General features: G+C 43.8%; 1 pseudogene; it reads right to left on the reverse strand.

Annotated features, from left to right (window-relative positions):
• Positions 1–7,881: 7,881 nt before the first annotated feature.
• LOC145428490 (uncharacterized) lies at positions 7,882–11,055 on the reverse strand (annotated as a pseudogene).
• Positions 11,056–15,952: the final 4,897 nt, after the last annotated feature.

Raw genomic sequence — 15,952 nt, forward strand, 5'->3', positions numbered from 1 at the left:
ATAACATCTTAAGGCCTTCTTAAAGCTCTCTGTTACATTGTTAAAGCAATGATCGTCTTAGCCTGCTGCTCAAAATAACTTTCTGCTTTCACTTCTGCAAACTCTCTGCAACTTCCTGTCAGCCTGCAACTTAGTCTTTCTGAAAGACACACACTGTTCAACCTCTGAATGCAATATAAACTACAGATTATATTATTAATGCAATGGTGATGATGATAATTCTTTAACAATAGCAGTAAAATAATTTCCCTGCTCCACAACATCTAGTCTAAATTCATATTCATAATGAAGGACGCTCTGGTCCATAATGCTCATTGCATTGTTACTAATGTCAACTTTCTGCTATAAAACAGCAACGTTTCAAAACTAGAGCTTGTAGAATAGAGCAGATAAATATGGATTGTGTGTATTCTCAGATTTAGCATGTTTTTGTGTGAGTATAGTTTAATTAGGCATAAATGAGAAACTTAAAAAACACCTTTTGGATCATTTTCGACACTATAACTTTACCTGAATATATTCTGTTTAAATAGGTATGCACTGATGTGTCCTCCTCTCAGATATCTGACTTCACAGCCTGGCCAGATCTCCTGCAGACTCAGGACTCCTGTTCGGGGCACATATGCATCCTCTTTGGCCTGGACGACAACGATGAGACTGGTATCTACAGGAACTGCAGCAGAGAGGGAAACACAGGGACATCTACACAACATTCTTTCACTTTTGTGCAAAACACATGCAAATCTTTTCTGCCAGAAGAGGGTGGTAGACACCGCAGGAACAGTGAGCTGTTAAACATGACTGAAGATCAGCTGGGTCCTCTGCAGTCTGTTAAAGGCCAGGTGGAGGATGACCTGTGCCTCCTCTCACCTCACACCTTCTTGTATAAGCCAGGACGAAGCTCATCCTATTTCCCTCACAGTGTTCTAGCTTCACAATGACAATCCTGGAGAATGATTACAATCCCTGTGTCGTTCATTCAGCAGCAGAACTGATCTTCTGTGCCTTTTGATGGTGTATCAGTATCAAACATTCAATAAATCCTTTGAACACAATATTAAAAGTAAAAATAATCACGCTGGAGATTGTGTACTGTTCAAGTAACAGAGACAAAAGAGCTCGTAAGGAACTGTCTACATACGGCCCAAGGAGCGAGGACACAGGTGGGACAAGTCTCTATTTTAGCAACGAGCAGAAAACTGACACTTCCTGTGTAAAAGCAGATTAAACAAAGGCTCTACAGGTGCGAAAAAGACGGTGCTGAGTTTCTCTGATCTGAGGAGAACATCGTTTTTCATCAGCTTGTTGCGAGTCTCTTAATTCTTTCCACACTTGGCTGATATTCCTTCTATACGGTTTCAATTTTACAAGCCAACGCCCCCGTGGTGTCATTGTCCATCTTTCTGCTACACGACTGCAGTGCAGTAACTCCTCGAGCCAAAGGTCAGTTTTGAAAAACTCTGTTATATTCAGAGCATCTTTAAAGTGGAATAAACAGCCTCACACAATGAGAGCACTGGCTGCTACTGCTAGTTTAAAAACATAAAAGCCTATTCACAGTTTTTAATTATTGTAAACATTGTAAGAGGCCAATGTTGTGCCTCAGTGTTATTGATATTTACATGCTTACAACCTCACTGTGGATGTAAGAGCTAAATTATGAGGATATTTTTGCATCTACTTTATTGTGTAATGTTTCATTAGCTTATACTTGATGGCTCGGGCCCCTGGAAGACTAGCAAGCACTACTGTGGAAGCTAATGGGGTTCCTTATATATAAACAGATAAATAAACCCTTTCTAATAGGCAGCAGCAGTTAATTCTTTACTAATGCATTTCCTCCTTTGCTTTACATTAATACCCCTGAAAGCTCCAGACCGACAAACTACTCGTATGTTTGCTTTAATAGAGGTGGTCACACTTTCTAAAGATTAATTCATCAAACGCATTTGAGTAGCAACACCCGGCTGCTGCTGCTGCTGCTGCTTGTAAGTTTCTTCTTTCTTTTTTTGGACACTTAATCATTCACCACTGACAGGTTTAACAGAGAATGTGCTTTTACCTGAACTAACCAGATCCCATCTTTAGTGTCCTCTACTAATTCATAGAAGTGCACCTCTCCACTGAAGTGTGTGGTGCTGGAGCCGTCGGCCTCTGTCTGCTCCTTCTGCTTCTTTATGGCCGAGTACAGCTCCCCCTGTGTCAGCTCTCCTGTGACAGAGCAAAGTGCAGCAGCTTTTAAAGAGCACTGATACTTGACATCCATGCAGCAGTGGTCTACGTACAGGCAAAGACTACATACACACACTGCGCAAAGTTCTTGAACCACCTCATGTTTGTTTTTGTGTCACATCCAAGGCCGGGACAGTTAAAGTGGTCTTGAGTACAAACATTTTTCACTCTTCAGTCCAGTTTTTGTACAGAACCATTTTCAAAGGAAGTTGCTTTTTTTCTCCTTCTTTGATAAGCCACATAACGCTGACCTACGAATCAAGCAAACAGAAATAAGGGACCTAAATCAAAGGATGAACCGGTGTTGTGCCAGTCATATGACGAAATGAACAGTATCTATAAATTTCTCCATCTCATATTATTTAAAAAAATAAAAAAACAAACCCTAATTCTTCATCCTGCGTCTTTATTCTTCGAGCGTGGTCAGAAGAGGAGCTTGTCCTGTGCAGTATCTCTGCTGTTCCCAGGACTGTGCTCTTGATCTCTCATGTCATTCCTGGGATCTGCTGGAGCCACCTGCCCAGGTATGGAGAACTCCGCCCGAGTGCTCCGATGACCACGGAGGTCACTGTCGCCTTCAGCTTCCACGTCTTTCTTGTATTGATGCCAGAGGCTTCAAACAGTTATATTGTTCCAGCAGGGCATCTTGAGGCGCCTTTTGTTGTGATTTGGCGCTATATAAATAAAATTGAAATTGCATCTGACAGTCGGCAGGTGTTGATTGGTTGGATCTTGTTCTTCCCGTTCAGCCGACTCCTCAGGACTCGTCTCTGCAGGTGTTTGGTGGTTGCAGCTTTCCTAACAGCCTCTTCATGGTTCCCATCTGACTGTGGGACTCCAAGTATCACAGCTACATTCTCTGCCTGCAATGTGCAATCCCCTCAGTTCTGATCACCTTCCCCCTTTGTGTTACATCCTCCTACACGTCTCCAGTCCGAATGACAGGCCAGTGTTATTGCTGTTATTGATCTTAGTGGATCAGTGAGCTGATCACTCATTCACTCCTAGCATGCAGCTCGATGTCATCCATGTACAGGAGGTGGCAACATGTGCCGTTCACACAGACTCCAGATGTCCAATGACATCTGTCTCGAGGGCAGAGGTGTGTCTCTCCTCTGTTATCACTCTCTGCAGGCGTTTGCGGTTTGCAGTAGTGCTGCCGTACCGTGCAGTGATGCAGCTGTCAGGCTGCTCTCCACAGTGCAGCTGTAGAACCTGCTGAGGATCTTGGCCAACATACCAAATTTCCTCAGCCTCCTCAGGAAATACAGCAGCTGCTGAGCCTTCTTGACCAGCTGTGTGGTAAATGGCCTGTATTTGTATAGCACTTTTACTAGTCCCCTAGGGACCCCAAAGCGCTTTACACACCCAGTCATCCACCCATTCACACACTGGTGGAGGCAGCTACAGTTACAGCCACAGCTGCCCTGGGGCAGACTGACAGAAGCGAGGCTGCCATATCGCGCCATCGGCCCTTCTGGCCAACACCAGTAGGTGGTAGGTGAAGTGTCTTGCCCAAGGACACAACGACCGAGACTGTCCGAGCCGGGGCTCGAACCGGCAACCTCCGATTACAAGGCGAACTCCCAACTCTTAAGCCACGATCCCATGTGGTGTTCAGTGTCCAGGTTTTCAGTTTTTATTTGTCATATGCAAGTTAGCACAGGGTCAACATCGCAATGAAATGTATTTGACGAGCAGAAGACAGTCACTCAGCAGAATGGTACAGTAGAAGAAAAAAATAAAATAAATAGAAAAATAGTAAAGAGCAAAATATTAATAAGATGTAGTAAAAGAAAAAAAGAGAGATTTCTAGTTAACTGACTAAATATATATATAAGTATGTATAAATATATGTACACACTAGTGATTAAATAAAGAAAGTCTTAAATAGGAATGTGCCGGTGGGGATGGGATATTGCACAGGAATGAGCAGCAGTACATCAGGTAAGGTCCTCACTGATGTGGACGCCCAGGTACTGCTGCTCACCCTCTCCACTTCACGCTCCCGGGTAAACAGCGGCTGGTGAGGCCTCTTCTTCTTCCTCGTGTCCACTATCATCTCCTTTGTCTTATCAGTGTTGAGGGTGAGGTTGTTGTCCTCACACCGTGACACCAGAAGCCACGTCGTCCTCTCCAGTGATGCGACCGATCACTGCAGTGTCATCCGTGAACTTCAAAATGATGTTGTCTTTGTTGGAGGTGACACAGTCATGGGTGACCAGGGTGTAGAGGATGGGGCTGAGGACACAACCCTGTGGGACGCCAGTGTTTGTCTGCCAGTCAAAAAGTCCTGTAGCCAGTCACAGAGGGTGGAGGGTGCAGGCCGAGTGTTGCCAGCTTGTGAGTGAGTTTGTGGGATCACAGAATTGAAAGCGGAGCTGTAATCAACCAAAAGTACCCTGATGTAGGAGTCTTTGTTTTCCAGGTGGGAGAGGTAGTAGTGAAGGGCAGCAGTGATGGTGTCTGATGTGGACCTGTTGGACCGGTGGGCACACTGCAGGGGTCCAGAGTGTCTGTGATGTTGCTCTGGATGTAGGTGGCAGATTTCTTTTCTCATGTATTAACCACATATTTAATCATATCACATTAGTTATAGTAATATCACTTTCTCACTGTACCATAGTAAGAGCACTCCTGTCACTAGTTTACATGCATGTGGAAAGTTACCACAGTGAGGCCGTTGTAATGGGAGACGTTAAACAGATAGTGGGACTCCTTCTGCTTATCAGGGATGTAACTCTTTAGGTGACGGCCAAGCATAAAACAAGGTCATAATTCTCTCTGTGAGGGAGGAGGTATAGCCCCCCTGAGAGGGGCAACATGTGAAAGTTTGTGGATGTTCTTTGTCTGTGTGTCTGTATATAAGATGTAAGGGCGGTGGCCACAGAGATGGTCCTGGTGTTTCACTGGGATGCTCTCTCCACATTGCAATGTGTTTATTAAACCCACTTCAAATCAAGCTCACTGGGTGTGTTGCAGAGTATATAGTTAGTGTAGTTGTTGTTTTGTTTTGTGTGTCAGTTCTACTACTAAGTGTCTGTAATGTCGGGTTGTGTTTAGTGGTTGAGAGGAGGCGGCAAAAACACTTAGCAGGATAGTCAAAATCAGAATCAGAATCAGAATCAGAATACTTTATTGATCCCTGGGGGAAATTATTTTTTGTTACAGTGCTCCATTTTAAACCAACATTAAGACAAGACAGACAATACGCTAACTAAGAATAGTACAATATATACATATATATACATACATACATACATAGTCACTTATAAATAAATATTTGGAAAAGAAACATGTGTAGTTGTAGCAGCAAACAGTGTGTTAAGTGGATGCGTTGTACAGGGAGATGGCCACAGGCAGGAAAGATTTCCTGTGTCGTTCAGTGGTGCATCATGGGTAATCTCAGTCTCTCACTGAACGAGCTCCTGTGACTGACCAACATGTCATGGAGTGGGTGGGAGGTGTTATCCAACATTGTCTTTATCTTGGACAGCATCCGCCTCTCCGACACCACCTTGAGGGAGTCCAGCTCCATCCCCACAACATTGCTGGCCTTACGGATCAGTTTATTAAGTCTGTTGGCATCTGCGACCCTCAGCCTGCTCCCCCAGCATGCAACAGCATAGAGGATCGCACTGGCCACCACAGACTCATAGAAAATCCTCAGCATTTTCTGGCAGATGTTGAAGGACCTCAGTCGCCTCAAAAAATAGAGACGACTCTGGCCCTTCCTGTAAAGTGCTGTGGTGTTTTTAGCCCAGTCCAGTTTATTGTCAATGTGTACTCCAAGGTATTTATAGTCCTCCACAATGTCAACACTGACCCCCTGGATTGAAACAGGGGTCAAGTGTTTCCTGGTCTTCCTGAAGTCCACGATCAGTTCCTTGGTCTTTGCCATGTTGAGCTGCAGATGATTCTGCTCACACCACGTGACAAAGGAGTCGACCACAGCCCGGTACTCTGTCTCATCATCCCTGCTGATGCATCCAACCACCGCAGAGTCATCAGAAAACTTCTGAAGATGGAGGTCTCTGTGCAGTGGCTGAAGTCTGTGGTGTAGAGGGTGAAGAGGAAGGGGGAGAGGACAGTCCCCTGTGGTGCCCCTGTGTTGCTGATCACCTTGTCAGACACACACTGTGGGAGACGTACATATTGTGGTCTTCCTGTCAGGTAATCAACAATCCAGGACACCAGAGAAGCATCCACCTGCATCGCTGCTAACTTATCACCCAGGAGGGTCGGCCTGATGGTGTTGAAAGCACTGGAAAAGTCAAAAAACATGACCCTCACAGTGCTCGCCGGCTGGTCCAGATGGGTGTAGACACGATTGAGCAGGTAGATGATGGCGTCCTCAGTTCCGAGACGAGGCTGATAAGTGAACTGAAGGGGATCCAGATGTGGTCTTACTATGGGTCGCAGCTGGTCCAGGATGAGCCTTTCCAGGGTCTTCATGATGTGGGAGGTCAGTGCCACGGGCCTGTAATCCTGGGGGCCACTGGGACGAGGCGTCTTTGGTACAGAGAGAATACACACTCACACTGGGAATTCCACAGTGTGTCCTTTAATGCACCTGATAATGGATTGCATTTATATAGCGCTTTTCGAGACGCTCAAAGCGCTTTTACAATACCACTATTCATTCACTCTCACATTCACACACTGGTGGAGGCAGCTACAGTTGTAGCCACAGCTGCCCTGGGGCAGACTGACAGAAGCGAGGCTGCCATATCGCGCCATCGGCCCCTCTGGCCATCACCAGCAGGTGAAGTGTCTTGCCCAAGGACACAACGACCGAGACTGTCCGAGCCGGGGCTCGAACCGGCAACCTTCCGATTACAAGACGAACTGCCAACTCTTGAGCCACGATCGACCTTCTCTTCGGCAACCATATAAGCCCGGTTGAACGGCTGCAGCTTAACAAACATAGTGTTTACAAACATAGCACAGTGTTCGTACAACCCATAACGTTGCAAAAGAAAGGTGTCTGGAGAGGTAAAACATAAAATCCGTCCCTCCTCATGCACTAGCGTGCAAGCACATGTCCACACATTCACAGAGAGGGCAGTGGCGCATACCGATGACAACATTAACCCTCAACTTGGGTTGTCTTAAAGAGACACTATACCACTGTGACTTTTACATGTCACAGCAAAAAAGCCACCAACAGCAGGTTGAAGTGTAAACGCTGTGGGGAAACAGGAGGAGTGATACACCTCCTGTTTCCCCACAAAACAGCACAACCAAGGACTTAGAAGCACAATATAAAATACAAGTTAAAATGCTGGGTCACAAAGAACCGTGACAGACTCACCTTTAACTGCCCAAGACAAAGTTATGTGACATTAGTGATGTTTGTACTAACTTGGTTTTAAAGCTTTTACTTTAACTTATACGCTGTTCAATAGTTGTAGTTGATGATTTTATGGATAATTAAAGTCATATATAAGGAGGATTTTTGCTTCGGTTTTCTCATATTTTTTTCTCAGTCTCATCTTTTGTCATTTCAACTCCATGTGTGGCAGATTCCAACCTCAGCCAAGCTTTCCTATAACTATAAAAGACTATAAAGACACATCTCCGGGATGCACTGGTACGCATCTTCAGTGATGTATCCTGGGGTCATCAGGTGTTTCGGGTCTCACAACATCATACACCCTCGCCCAGGCGACCCAGCTGGGGGTGATCAGGCCCCGACTTGCGTACCAGTAGCTACCCACGGATCAGCCCTCTTGATCCACAGCCACCTTGTGGCTTTCTCTGCCGCTTCACTCACAGCCTGGATGGCCCTCTTCTTGGCTGCCCCAGCCACGCCCAGCCAGCCTAGGACTTTGCATAGTGATCGTCCTGCAAAGCCCCTACAACCCACTTCTATGGGCTCATAGAAAGTCTTCCAGCCCCTTCCCCTGCACTCCTGCACTAGTTCCTAGTACTTTCCTCGTTTCCTTTCATTGGCCTCCTCGATCTGCTCTTCCCAGGACACTGTGAGTTCCAGCATGATCAGCTGTTTTGAGGCCTCAGAAATAATTATCATGTCTGAACGGAGGGATGTTTTTGCAATGTTCTGAGGGAACTGTAGCTGTTTACCCAGGTCAGCCTGTAGCTGCCAATCAGAGGCTGTGTTGAAGAGGCCGGTTGTTAAATTCGGGCGCACCTGGGGTTTCTCTCCAGCCTTAATGAAAGAGATTGCCTTCCTCGGAGCATGATGATGCTTGCTGGTGCTGATTGCTGAGGCAATCTTTTCAGCAACTACTCTGAGCACCTGGTCGTGCCGCCAACGATACCGACCATCGGCCAGGGCCCTTGGGCAGCTGCTAAGGAGGTGTTCTAGGGTCCCTCTTCCAGAGCACAGGGGACAGACAGGTGTCTCGCTCTTCCCCCACAGATGGAGGTTTGCTGGGCTTGGCAGAGTATCGTATACTGCCTGCACTAGGAATCGGATCCGGTGGAAGTCTGCCTGCATGATGTTTGCCCAGGTGACCTTGCGCTGCAAGGTGCTCTCCCACCTTGTCCATGCTCTCTGCCGCTTAAGGCCTACAGCTCGACTTACTCGCCCCTCCTCCACACCTGCTCGGACCTCTTCCTGGAGTAGCTGGTGTCTCTCCTTTCCCTGTGCCCTGCTGACCTGGGCCTTTGGGAAGTACCCCAAGCCTGCTCCCCCTGTTGCTAAGACCCTCACCAGTGTTTTCTGCCTTAGGTGTGACTCCGCCACCTCAACTGCCTTCTCAGCCTTCCACTTTCTTCCTGTCCTTACCTCAATACCTGCTGATGCCACCTCGCAGTCTTTAGAATCTCTGTACTGTAGGGCTTCTTCTAGAGCGGGTATTGGACGAATGTCACCAATTTTCTAAAGAAATATATTTCAGAAGGTTCGGTTGACATGAAAATCTCACCAGATGTGGCAACAACCCATCAAATCCACACATGCAAAGTAATCAAACCACACGTTTCCATAGATTATGTGTAATAAAGAGAAATAAGACAGGGAAAAAGTCTTGAACACACTTGCTGCAGTTTGTTTAACACTTTGTACAAAAGCCTTTGTGTATGATGACAGCATCAAGATGCCTCCTGGTGGACAAATTAGTCGAACACATGTATTCTGTGCGCTGTGGGCGTGGCTCTACACAAAGTGACAGATAGTCTCTGAGGTAACCACCATGAGATGCTCAAATGCTCTTAACTTGCACATCACATGTGCTCAGATGTTTCTCCACATCAACAGGGCCCCTTCTATAAACTGTGAGGATTCAGGTCAATGGCCGTTCTATCAGCTTTAGTTTCTCTCTCTGAAACCAGCTGGCTGTGTTTGGGATCATTGTTTGCTGAAATGTCAACCCTTGTTTCATCTTCATCAACACAAATTTTACACTAGAGGGTGTATTTACAAATGTACTTACAATGTCTCAGAGTTTATGAAAAATCTAATATTAAACAGTTCCTAAAATAAGCACACTGGTCAACTGGCTGATTCATTTCTTTTATTTTTGTGTCTTCAGTCTCCTGTGAATGTGGAGTCAGTGTTTCTTTCCCAAGATGTATGTTTGAATTTTAAGTTGCTTTCAGATCATGTGAATGATCACACAGATCAGACTTGGTGCAGATAAAGTTAAAGGTGCAGATACATTTGAATTAAACTTGAATGAGCCCTTTCCACATCTGATCTCTGCTCTTGTTACAGTCACAGTTTCCAGGAAGCTCCACAAGTGTGACGTGCTGGAGAAGAGGTTTGTTTGGCAGCCTGACAGTCACACACTTCACTAGTGGCCAATACCACGTCTTTGCCTTATTACCTTCTCTTTGTCTTGAATCATTACTTGAAGAAGAAATGACATAACTAAAAGTTCATATTAAATAAACTGAAACTAGCAAACCCAAAGTAACAAATGAGTTTTGCATCAATCATTGGTTTTTAATTTGAGATTGTTTCGAGTTCGAAAAATGTTGAGCAACAGAACACACCAGCAGAGGCTCAGGAGAGTGCAATCAGACAATGAGTTTATTAAAACACACGCAGGAGAAGAAGTATACAGCATCACATCAGCAAAACGCCTCCCCCTAAGAATACACAAGATGATGATTTCATAGCATCAGGGTTTTACGCCCCCTCGTGCGTCAATTACAGATTAAAATACATCGATTACAGTCAATGGTACATCTTAAATGTGTAAAAAGAGATACAAAAGTTCAGTTTTTGATAACACCTGCCATACATGGTAATACATTTCAAGCCTACATGGTCCCTGAAGACTGATCCCTTTCTTAACTGCTCTCCTGTCATCTGTTACCAAGTAGACTAACATGCAGTTAGAAGCTAAATGAATTCCAGACCTTTGGCCTGGCAAGTTTCTAGATTATATGTGTTTGCAAGCGTGTACGCGGCCTTCTATGTTCCAGGTCACCCACACAATGGATTGTGAAGACATAGCGCTTCACAAAGCTTGAGACCTTTAATAGACTGAACATCAACTCTGAATGAGCACAAATATGCAATGTGTATAAAATGATCATAGCTACACCTGTAATGAAAAAGGTTAATATGATGGCAAACATCTTTGATACAATATCAATCCTGTAAGTAATATTATTAAGGCAATGTTAATAATGCAGGTTATATTATTGCAGTAAAAATAATTTCTGTATCTCCACAAGATCTACGTATGTCCAAGAATGCTAATCACAAACTGCTAATGAACTTCTACCATGGAGCTCCTTCTGCTGCACACTGTGGTTCAGCTGCTGTGGAGGACAAGAGGAAACTGCAGCGGGTGGTGAGGGCAGCAGAGCGGCCCTGGGCCCGACACTAACCTCCCTCAGAGACATTTATATGCTGGCAATGTCATCCTCAAGGACCCCTCGCACCCTGGACACTCACTGTGCACCACCACCCATCACATTGCACCTTATATTGCACTGATCACCTCCTCCTTTGTCTGGCATATAACTTGTATATAAAAAAAGCAGGAACTCCAGCAACACTTGAGGGAAGAAGAACAACTTTAATAATTGACCACCGCGTTTCGGCTTGTGGCCTTCATCACGGTCATAGTAAAACATTGTAAAGAATTGCTTAAATACAAGACAGGAAACAGAAAAAAATTCAAATTAACCAGTCAAAACTTCATAGATAGGTCAGCTGACATATAATAGGTAGGTATTGGTTAATTGGTTAAGTCCCGCCCAAGTAAATACTGGGCTAGATCATTAATGATGAGGAGGGGGGGACATAACCCCCATATGTCTGAAAATAACACATGCATGAAATGCATAAGAAGGATGCTATAAATATACACACAGATTTTAAACAAACAAAACAAAAACAGGGGGGCAGTCTTTAATGGTAAAAGCACGTTAGAATTAGAAAACAAGATTACATCATCACATGGGAACACATTTGTTAAAAGAACCTTATTTATGTCTCTAAATTGTAAAGTCTCTAAAGATTAGACTTAAAATTAGGACTTAAGATGAGATGTCTAGCACGCTACTCCTTCTTTGGCTGAACTAACAAGATTACTTGAATAAACATTACTCATGTGAGAGTAATTTAACTGATAAAATTAGGATAAAAAAATAAAAATAATTCTTTTTAAAAAAGGTGTAGTTCATAAAACCTCATTGATAGAAAAATGCTCATTCATACCTCTGGGGTGCAGACTCTTAAAACGGAATATCCAAGATGCTTCTCTTTTTTTCCGGATAAAATTTATGTTGCCACCTCTTTGGTTTAGTTTAATGGCTTCAATGCCGGAAAAATAATGGTGAATTTGGATGTTTATCGTTGAAGTGTCTTGCAACAGGGCTGGTTGAATCATTCCTCTTGATCGAACTTCTGTGTTCATTAATTCAATCTTTAAGAGGGCGGGATGTTTCTCCTATATATATCTTATTGCATGGGCACTGTATCATGTAGATTACATTTTTAGTTCTGCATGTGATAAAGCCCTTTGTGGCAATGGCTTTGTCACCTATAGGGTCTTTGAATGATTTGACATTTTTGGTGTATTGACAATTAATGCATCCCCCACACTTGAAATTACCATGTAGGTTATGAGTTATCAGGGTTTGATCTGGAGTGTCACCATTGGTGATCAGGTAGATTCTGTTCCAGTTATAGTCCCATAAATCATGAAGCTTGCTGCCAGAAAAGCTTCAAATCTCCTTTAAAAGCTATTTGTGGTCTTGGTTGTGGTCACTGATATCATTTGCAAAAACCCCAGTGTGAGAATTGTTGTGTGTGTGTGTGTGTGCGCGCGTGTGTGTGATTAACATTATCGTGCAAACGAACCAACAGAGTTTGATTCTACCGGCTGAAAGTCTCCATAAATGCAGGCGTTTCGGCGGCTACACCGGCTTCCACGAGTGTGACGCTTATTTTGAGAAAATAATAGAATATAAATTTATTTTTATATTTCAATATCACAATAATCTTCCAATGTAGAACTACAAGTTAAAAAAGAACTAACATAAATCAAATCCACTTCAGCTAAATACTTCTCATTTCTTTCCATCTTACATGCTGTGACTGCAGCCATTCCCACATCTCTGTGAATGGGACTCATGGACATGGATCAGTGGTTGTTGATCAATGGTCCTGAGAATCTGCATAATTAAGATGAAGGAACGGAGCTCCCAGCCCATCGTTCCTGCAGCTGCTTTCAGTCTTTATGCAAATGTCCTGTTTGTAAGACTGAAACCTGCAGCTGAGACTGAAGACGTCACCTGATGATGACGACACGTTTCTCCCACAAAACGCTGCGTCCAGATGAACAGAAGCAACAGACTCACTTTCCTGGATGATTGAGATGCATCAAGACTTCATTGTGTGTTACTTCTCATTCAGCACAGACACATTATTCCTGTTAGGTCATGTCAGCTGTCACTCAGTACAAGCACAACTGTGAACAACACAAACTTCTCTTCAATGTGTCACAGAAACACTAAGTGTGAGAGCCTGTATGACACACAGGACAGACTGTAAGCTCTGCTGGCTGCACAGCACTTTGTAGCAGTTTTCCAACATGTCCTCCACCCGTGATGTCAGTGGTGGGACCCCAGTCACAGCACTCAGCACCACCTCCTTTAAATGGATTTTATAGCAGTTCCTCCCGTTACTCGGTGCAACGCTTCTTAAATGTGTTTTTGCAGGATAAAACACAGCAGGTGGTGTAGAGAGGACGTCAGCTGACGGAGCAGAGGGAGGCAGACTGTGGATAAATGACAGAGTGAGAGGAGAGCAACCATGACAGAAGCACAGGTGTGGCAGATAGAAGTGGCTTTATAGACACTTATTGTCAGTCCTCGTGCATGCTGTGGAAATAAGTGTCTGTGTCATGAGGTGACATGTGAGCTTATCTTTGGTCAATAATGTCATGATCGGCTGTGTGCAGGCAGGAATTTGACCCAAACGCAAACTCACTGGAGACAAGACTGAACTCAAAATGGCAGCTTTTATTGCTGAACACAAAACTCTACAAAACCTAAACTGGGAAGACTCTAACAAAACACACATAGGGAGCCACAGGTAGAAACAGAAAGAGAAGAGAAAAGAAAAGAAGAAAAAAACAAAAACAAAAACAACCCCCCCCCCCAAAAAAAAACAACAGCAAACAAACAAACAAACAAACAAACAAAAAAACTAGGGTTAGGAGGCAGCAGGGCAGCCAGGTTTACGTAGTACTCAGGGTTGTAACATCGTACACAAAATCACACCTCATATGCTTAACATAGTCTGTCCATTTAGACCATATTCCCTGGAAGTTTAAGAGAAAATGACACTTTTTCCATCGTATAGATCTCTTGTACAGAATGGATCCAGTCTTCTATCGTTGGTGGTTCAGGCTTAAGCCATCTTCTCGTAAGAGGCTTTTTACTTACGGCCAGAAGGATGTACAGGAGTCTTCTGTCGTTGGAATCCAGTTTATCCACTGGTGCATTGCACAAAAACATGGTCTCAAAAGTTGAAGGAAAAACAAATGAAAAAACATTTTGTAAATGATCATGGATTAGAGACCAATACTGGCGAATATCTTTACAGTCCCAAAAGATGTGGAAATGGTTAGCTCCGTCTCCCCCACATCTCCAACATTTATCACCAAGTCCTCGATATCTTTGTTGAGCAGGGGTAATGAAAAATCTCATGATGCTTTTCCAGCTAAATTCATGCCAAACATTAGACCCAGTGGTAGCCCACTGTATCTTGCATGCGTGAGCCCAACACTTCTCTGTAATTGTCAAATTACCCTCCTTTTCCCACTTCGCTTTAATATACAGAGTGCTGTCGTTTTTACACCGCCGGATGCTGTTATATAATTTAGAAATAATTTTACTTTGCACTTCAGATTTGGTTAGTAATAAGAATGTTTCTACAAATTAAGTTGTGATTAAAATAATTTCTGATCTGTAGATATCTAAAAAAATCATCAGATCCCAAGTCATGTTTACTCCTCAAGAGATTTATTCTAAAGACACTTCTTCAGCTGAGAATCTAAAGGTAGAAACACACAGACGCTGCAGCTTTTACTTGCAAGGGCATGATCACAGATGCTCCCACCAGAGTGGGGCCTGTGATGTGCGCTCTGTTCTTGCACTTGTCTTTATTTATATACAAACGTAATACAACAGTGAATACATCTATTCATAGGCAGAGGGATGTTAGTGTGTAGGGAGTGTGTGTGTGGTTCTCTTCTTGTTAGTGCAGATAAAGTGTCCAGCTCTCCTCTTCCTGGCAGGAGTGAAATAATCACAGCTGGTTCAGCTTTTATCGCTGTGAGGAAGAATTTATCAAATCTAAGTCATCAAAAGGTCATCATGCAGTATTCTGTCACATGCAAACTTATATCACTCAAAGCTTATACTGACTGCTAAGTACAATTTTATATTGACAAACTGAAGGAGGAACACACTGAGAAAAAAAAGGAACAAAAAAGGGCAGCTCTTGGATTTACGTGAGCATCTCGCGTGTGTTTAACACGATTGCCTCAGGCTTTAAAGATCTGTACGAAATTCAACTTCATTGCATCAAATACAGGAAATCATAGCTTTCCTGTATTTCCTCCATTGTTGGCATGCTGGTTAGTGCTGTTGCTCCACAGTAAGAAGCTCCTGGGCTCAAGGCCACAGTCTGGCTAGTTTGCAGTGGTTTCTCTCTGGGTATTCTGGTTTCCAGTGTGAGAGGAAAAGTCAGGCAGTTATTAGAGCTAGGTTAACTGATGATTCTAAATTATCCATGAATGTAAACGGCTGTGTGTTTCTATCTGATAGACTGGTGAGCTGTCCGGGGTGTACCCTGCCTGGTAACCTATCACTTCAGGGTTATTTCCCGGCCCTGCTGCAACCAGGATAAAGATAGGAGGATGGTAGTTGTTGTAGACCCCTTCAATTTTTATGGTAACCAGGATCTAGACTTGATACTAAGACAAAAACGGTGCCGACTTTAGGATTAGTGAATGTCCACAACAATTCACCCAGCCTGTAGAAGAAGGGTGGAGGTTTTGTCTTGCTTTGTTTGTGCAGGAGCAGAAGGATGACAGAGACTAAAGGGGGAGGCTGTAGCTTCACATGAGTGTGAGCTGCAGACTGAACCCTTTGGTTGCTAATGTTGAGTCACTGATGTTTGCATTAAGAAAATTGTGTTTTATTAGCTGTGTTTTAATTAAGGTATCACATTATATTGTTGGGAATGTTAAATGCTAAAGTGAAGAAAAGCTTTGATTTCACT

Source organism: Astatotilapia calliptera, chromosome 4 (genome assembly GCF_964374335.1).
Source record: "Astatotilapia calliptera chromosome 4, fAstCal68.1, whole genome shotgun sequence".
Lineage (NCBI taxonomy): Eukaryota > Metazoa > Chordata > Actinopteri > Cichliformes > Cichlidae > Astatotilapia > Astatotilapia calliptera.